Here is an 8,166-nt window from a genome sequence, read left to right on the forward strand (position 1 = left end):
GTATGCACAGCTCAGACTATTCAGTTACTTTTGGCAAAATAATTCGGTGTTTTTAGATCATTTTGATTTTCTAGCTGAAAAAACAAAAAAAATTGTTAAGTGTGGCCATACATTTAATCGGGTCTCTTACCAGAGACTTGGGAGTTTGAACGCTTGCCTCAAGATCTTAGCTGTTCCCAATAGTGCAATTTTCTGCTACTCATTTGAGTTGATTGCTGTTGGTATCTCAGCAAGCCACATTTTGTGTTTAATGCTTTTGCACCCAGTGCCCTAATGACTATTGAAATTACAGTTGTTCTTGCCTTTCAGCATTTGTCAATATTCTTCTCCAAGAGGGAGATATTTTTCTACCTTTTATTTTTCTTTGCTGGTTACATTGTAGTCATTGGGTACTGCTATACCTGTTATAGTAGCTCTCTTGTTCTCCTTGTCTATCACCACTATATCTGGTTGGTTTGCTAAGACATGCTGGTCAGTCAGGATATATAAGTCTCAGAGGATCTTAGTGGGGTGATTATCATTGACCTTATCAAAATCTTCCCACCAGTGTTTTGGTTTATTAAGGTCATACTCATTACATGAACTCTTGTACACAACCCCTGCAACATGATTATGCTGCTCAGTGTATGCATTTCTGGCTAGCTGCCTGCATCCATAGATGATGTGTTGGATAGTCTCAGGTGCATCTTTGCAGATTCTGTATCTAAGATCGTTTTAACTGTGAAAGATCTTTGTTTGGAGTTGCATGTTGATGATGAAACAGTTACATCAAAAACAGTGTGAAAAAGAAAATAAAAACTACGATGGCATGTTTACTTCACATCTGCCAATGAAAATCTTTCTTCTCCTCCAAAACATTATAAAGAAACTAACCTGGAAGAGTTCTATCTTTCACAATTTGCTTTGGTAAAAGAGACGTCATTCTAGATGGCTCCTCCAATTTTTTAAAGAACTTATGAAGCATAATTTGTGTATCCCTTAATTGGAAAACCTTCCGAATATGGCTCATAACAACATCATTAAATGCATGAACAGCTCTACAGCACTCTTCCACACTTTTTCCTGAGCGTTCTAAACATGTAATTCCAATGCGCACACTGTCGTTTGGTCAAAAAACAACTTTATGTTCGAGATCCGAGGCGAACAAATGAAAAATATTCTGGTTATAAGCCGAGTTGGTCGAGAACAGCAGCATTCAATGACCGAGCGTTCGGTGTTAAATTAAATATATCAATATATATAAAATATAAATGTATATAAATATATATAAAAAATGTATGTATATATATACATGTATATAGGGACAAAATCGGATAACTCAAACTTCACTGGACTGAGTGAAAGTGTTTGTGTTATCAGAGAGTTCAAGTTAACAGAGCACCGTCACAAGTGCATGTGTTTATTATTCGATACATGTACTGTGCATACTCAAACTATATGTAAATCAAAAGCATAAAATAGCTTGTTGCAAATTAAAAAGCTTTTCAGGTAAAGTTTATAAACTATTTCTCAGAAAGTATAGATGTTTTTTATTACTAAAAATAAGTTTGTTGTTTTAAGTGATGAGACTGCTACAACGTTTACAGATTAAAATTGGCAAAACTTGATGGCTGTTGAAACACTCAGAAGAGAAGCCAAATTTTTGTTTTGAGCGTTTTAGTCAAGATCATATCTGCCAATTTTTCTTTGAGTTTGTTCGAAGGCTACCTCGCTTTTTCCTTGCTTTCCAAGGGCCATCCAATAGCAGATTTTTGGTAGAATTTGGACCTTTTGTAAGCCTTCAGAACAGTCATTAACAAAAGTATTTTGCCGATAATGGTATAACAACGCCTAAGAACTATGTATATATATATATATATATATATATATATATATGAATATATACATATATATATATATATATATATACATATATACATATATATAGGCAAACTGGGATAACTCAAACTTCACAGGACTGAGCGAAAGTGTTCGAGTTATCAATGCATTCAACTTTTCAGAGCACTGTCACAAGTGCGTGTATTTATTAGTAAAAAAATGTACATAAACCAACTATATTTAAATCAAAATCATAGATGGCTTGTTGCAAATTAAAAGGCTTCTTGTGTAAAGTTTAAAAAATCTTCATCAGAGAGTATAAATGTTTTTTATCCCTTTAGAATTTTTTCTTGGTTTAGGTAATGTGACTGCCAGGATGTTTTCATATTAAAATTGGAAAAACTTGATCACTGTTGAAACGCTCAGAAGAAAAGACATTTTTTCTTTTGAGCGTTTTAACCAAGGTCAATTTTGCCAATTTTTCTTCAAGTTTATTTGAAAGTTTTCTTGCTTTTTGCTGCTTTCCAAGGACCATCCCCAAGCAGATGTTTAGAAAAATTTTGAATATTTTGCAAATCTTTAGAACAGTTGTTAACAAACATTTTTTGTCGATAATGGTAAAAATGATGCCCAAGAACTACTAAAAGTTAATGATTATCTCTATGGCTTGGAATGAAGTGATATTCCAACGCGAGAACAATGGTTTCGGTAGCCGTTGGGCAGAAAAAAATTGTTTCAGTTAGCGAAGTTAAGGTCGAGTTATCTAAAGCAATTCATCATTGCATGGAAATGGACCGTACAAATCCGTTTGAGTTAACCGGGGTTCAAGCTATCCAAGGGCGAGTTATTGGAATTTCACTGTATATGATCTTGTATCTTAATGCAACATTTCTTGTATAAAATAACTAATTACTAATTATTCAGCTCACACTCTTTAAAAAACAACCTAGAACAGGTTATTATGATGGAAAAACATGTTTTTAATGGTTCTAATTCCCCAAGTACACCTCAAGATTAAAAAAATGCCTATCTAGTGCTTACGATCTGCAATAAAATGAAACATTAATATGTAACATACTGTATGGGGTTATTACCTTCTAGACAGGCAGTAGCGACTAATGATGGTATGAAAAACACTTCGCAGCTAAGTGTTCTGGAAATAGTGTACCATGGTTCAAAAGGAATGCACAACAGCTAAGTTTGAGTGTGCAATTCTTTAGATGGATTGTAAAAAAGCTCAGATGGAATGTACAATAGTTCCGATGGAGTGTACAATAGTTCAGATGAAGTGTAAAATAGCTCCTAGGGAGTGTGCAATAGCTCAGAGAGAGTGTACAATATTGCATATAGAGAAGATGAGAGCTCAGAATGAGTATGCAGTAGCTCTGATGGAGTGTAAAATAGTTCCCATGGAGTGTACAATAGCTCCTAGAAAACGTGCAATAGCTCAGAGAGAGTGTACAATATTGCAGATAGAGAAGACAAGACCTCAAAATGAGTATACAGTAGCTCAGATGGAGTGTACAATAGTTCCGATGGAGTGTACAATAGTTCTGATAAAGTGTACAATAGCTTATATGAACAGTACAATAGCTCAGATGACGTGCACAATAGCTCGGAAAGAGTATACAACAGCTTAGATAAATTGTACCATCGCTCAGAAGGGAGTGTACAATAGTTTCCATAGAGTGTACAATAGTTCAGATAGAGTATAAAGTAGCTCAAATAGAGTGTAAAATAGCTCAGATAGAGTATACAATAGTTCAAATGGAGTATGTAATAGCTAGGATGAAGTGCGCAATAGCTCAGACAGAAGATACAATCACTCAGAGGGAGTGTACAATAGTTGAGATGAAGTGTACAATAGCAGAGATAAAGTGTACAATGGTTCAGATATAATGTACAAATATGACTCAGATGGAGTGTACAATATTTTAGAGGGACTGTAAAATAGCTCAGATGGATTGTAGAGTAGCTCAGTTGGAAGGTATAATAGCTTATACGGAGTATAAATTACCTTAGATGGAGTACACGAAAGCTCAGATGGAGTGTGCAACAGCTCAGATAGAGTATATGGTAGTTTTATGGAATAAAGACTACCTTATATGGAGTGTACGATAGTTTATATGGAGTGTACAGCTGGTCAGTGGGAGTGTACATTAGCTCATATGAAGTGTAAAATCGCTCAGAGGGAGTGTACAATAGCTCAGATGGAGTGTACCAAAGATTATATAAAGGGTATAATAGCTTAAATGAAGTATACATTAGCTCAGATAGAGCGTACAATAGTTCAGATAGAGTGTACAATAGCTGAGAGGGAGTGTACGATAGCTCAGTTAGAGTGTAAAATAGCTCAATAGGAATACACAATAATTTAGATGGAGTATACAATAGCTCAGGCGGAGTGTATAATAGCTTATATAGGGTCTACACTCTCTTAGATGGAGTATACAATATCTTAGATTGAGTATGCAATAGATCAAATGAAATATACAATAACTCAGAGGAAGTGTACAATAGCTCAGATGGTATGTATAATAGCTTGTATTGAGTATACACTACATTAATTGAAGTATACAATAGCTTAGGTTAATTGTGCAATTGCTCAGATGGAGTGCACAAAAGCTCAGAGAAAGTGTAAACTATTCTAGACAGAGGGTGCCGTGGCCTAGAAAGAGTGTTAATTCAACTTAGCATGTTTACTAATTTTGTAGTAGCTAATAATATTCATTAACTTCTAATATACATGTATATGGTTTTATCGATTAGACCAGCTTTTTTGTAAGCTATATATAACTAAGCTATACATGTAAGCTATATACATCTCTGTTGTAGTTATTTCACAAGCAGACACTAGAGAGCTAATGAGCACACCAGTTGTCACTTCTGAGTCATCTCCCCGTGTCTCCAATGATCCAACAGTTGCTCTCACTGCAGCTGTTTGTGCTCTAGGAATCATCATCATTGTTCTGGTTGTCATTCTGGTGAAATACAAAAGAACATCTGCTCTGTGAGTACCTATAGCAACCTGACATACCATACAACAGTGAGTAGCAGATACATAGCAACATTATAACTTCTGCTGTCTTTACTTGAAGGTCAGCCTCCCAGGCTATAGATGTTGCATTACCGGAGACTAACTCACCACCACAGGTCGAGCCACGGGCTATAGAAAGTGAGTTATCTCAAACTCTTGCTGATTTTGTCAAACATAGACGTATGTAGTTAATTTGGTCAGCTGTTTGGCTCACTGGTTAGAGTTGTCATATCTTGAAACAAATATATTGGATCAAAATATTATAATAATGCACTATGGTTGTTTGAATTTATTCCAGATCGTAAAAGCCTCAATAAATACTTCAAGTAAACTCACGTAGCATTAAAGCAAGAGAATCATATTATGATGTATTTTATATAATATGTTAAAACATATTACGCAAAAATACATTAAAGTTGTGAATTGTATGCTAATGTGTAGATGCAGCCATAGCGTGAGTGAAATAATCAGTTAGCAGAACTTGCTCTAATTTACTCTAACTTACAGTAAATGCAGCTAAAGTTAACTACAGCTTTTTTCGTTGCATTTTGATTATAATTTTGATGTTTTAATTTTGACTTGCCAAACTTTGATGCTTTGAAAAAAATTCAAGCATCATTGGCTAAAATTAATATTTTATGTGAAATAAACTTAAAAAATTGCTCAAACTTTAACAGGTGTGTTAAAAGACTTGTAAGTAGAGGCATGAGTGTACTCATAAGTAAAGGTTTGACTGTACTCATAAGTAGATGCTTGACTGAAATCATCTGTAGAGGTTACACTGTACTCCTAAATAAAGGTTGGACTGTACTCATAAATAGAGGGCTGACTGTAGTCATAAGCAGAGGTTTGACTGCACCCATAAATATAGATTTTACTGTAGTCATATGTAAAGGTTTAACAGTACTTGTGAGTAGAATTTTGATGGGGACAAAAGGTTTTAATGAAGAAACTAGCAGAGTGAGATCCAAACTTTTTTTTAAATTAAGTATTTTTAGACTAAATTTCTTAACCATTTATTTTTTAGTGATTAAAGAATAAAACACTGCTTAATATTGTTCAAACTTCAAAAAAAACTACTATATGAAAAAACTGTCTGCATATTGGCAGATTATAAATCATAATTATAATTTATATTTTTAGAAGCTGTAATCTAATTTAAGAAATTATTGTTGCACTTTTATAAGTTATAATATTCATATAATTATTGCAATTTATAAAATTATATTAACTATATGCTGTTAAATTATAAATTATATTAGATTATAAAGCTGTTTCAAGAAACTCCAGATTTTGTAGATTACATCTTCTTTGAATGATATGACAAATATATACTCAAATGTATGTCAAAGAGTTAGCATAATGAAGTAAGTTCAAGTGAGACCATATTTTGGTAAACTTTAAATTTTAGCTTTTTTATCAATAAGTATGTTAACATACATGTATATATAGCTGCTAAAAACACCAAATGTAACAAAAGGTTGTGATATATTTTTAATGTTTCAATAAATTATTTAAAACAGCCGGTAATTATGGATAATTTTCAAACTTTCAGGTGGTCAAAATTGTCTTTTGTACCAAAAACACTAAGCAAGCATTTGTATTAAAAAACTTTTGTATTTAAATTTTCACCTATAATAAATTCTAAAATCAATTCGTGCTTGCTGGTAATTTTCCTCTCTTTATTACTGCAGATATGGAACACTTGGAGTTACTCTCTAATACATACAGTGAACAAGGAGGTAGGTATTTGAAGATAAGAACACTTACATGTACATGATATGATTACTGTTAGTTCCTAATAAAATGACAGGCATGAAAAAGTGGCTATATTAATTGATTACTAGTAGGAGGTCATGACAAACTTCATCAGTAAATAGGGCACAATTACATACAATATCGAGTTTTCAGCCAATTGTTTCATGACCAGTAACTTTTGAGGAACAAAAGTTTAGTAAAAATTACTCTTTGGCCAAAAATGCTTCAATCTTGTTCAAGGTTCAGAAGAGGAGAAGAAAAGAAACGCGAACAAGTTTGTGAGACGTCAAGTGCACAGCGTTGATCTGGAATACACCATTGCTTCAAATGTAGACAGGTATGCCAGTGTTTAACAGCAAACCTAAAAGCAAACTTATGTTTCAAACCTAACGCAATTAAAATTTCTTTGGCATTCATAGTTTTAAAGTTTTTCTGTCCGCTTGGCTAGTTTTTCTTTTGTTTCACTCTCTCGAACCGCCTTTTCGTTTTAAGAAAAGCCTTATTTAAGTTCATTTGCCTTTGTCACCCTTTCAAAATGTTGCAAAAATGATGAACACAGGTGTTGTCACAAAGGTCTAATGCACAATCATTAGCTAACTTTTTCGAATGTCTGTTTTTATAGCTCTGATATATACCACTGGCCTTCTCACATAGTATCATTTCAGTTACGTTGTCACTGGCCAGTTGTTTGCCTTTTATCCAATGCAGAAGCAGTCTCTTCATTTTGTAGTAAAGATTGCTAAGCCGTTTAGAAACTATGGTCAGTCCTAGTGACTATTAGGATTAAATTACTGATTAGTCTTCTTGCAGATTTAATGCCTTTGACATAATACCATCCATGTAAAAATTTAGCTATCGGCCTACTAGTACTACTACTAAAATTGCCAATATTGCTTCATGAGATGTGTACAATATTTTTTCAGTTTTAAACTCTAGCTCAAACTTTTTTATTATATATTGTTTTTGCCAACATTTTAACAACACCACTATGCCAAAAATTCAATGTATACTTTGTGCATTGCTAAAACTATGTGAAGCTACAATCGCAACAAAGCTAAAACGATCCTTTACAATGTTCATAACCTTTACAAAACTATTAGTTCAGCTATCAGAGTCAGTGCTGCTATTTACTTATCTGTGTAATTACTAAAATCTGAATATCTAAATATGGCTATAATGTCAACACCATAAGTAGTTATCTATTTTCTAACTCGGAAGGTACTTACGAAAGCAATAATAATACTAAATAGTTTGAAGGTCAGAAAGAAAAAATTGTTCACTTTTAAGTTCGGAATTTTCTAAAAAAAGTTTAAAATATTTTGCTATTTTAGGCTAATTTTATAGACAAATCTTTGGACCATGCTGTCAATACCATAAAAGTCTTAAAGATCGTTAATTATGCTGTCAACTGATAATAAAATTAAACTACTACCCAATTGCTGGCAAATTCACCAAAATCCACGAACGACAGTGAAAGGGTTAATATTATCCTTCTGTTTAATAATGGTGCATATTTTGGACGTATTTCTGTCATATTGGCAAACCAGCTCAAT

The sequence above is a fragment of the Watersipora subatra genome, chromosome 6 (assembly GCF_963576615.1).
Source record: "Watersipora subatra chromosome 6, tzWatSuba1.1, whole genome shotgun sequence".
Lineage (NCBI taxonomy): Eukaryota > Metazoa > Bryozoa > Gymnolaemata > Cheilostomatida > Watersiporidae > Watersipora > Watersipora subatra.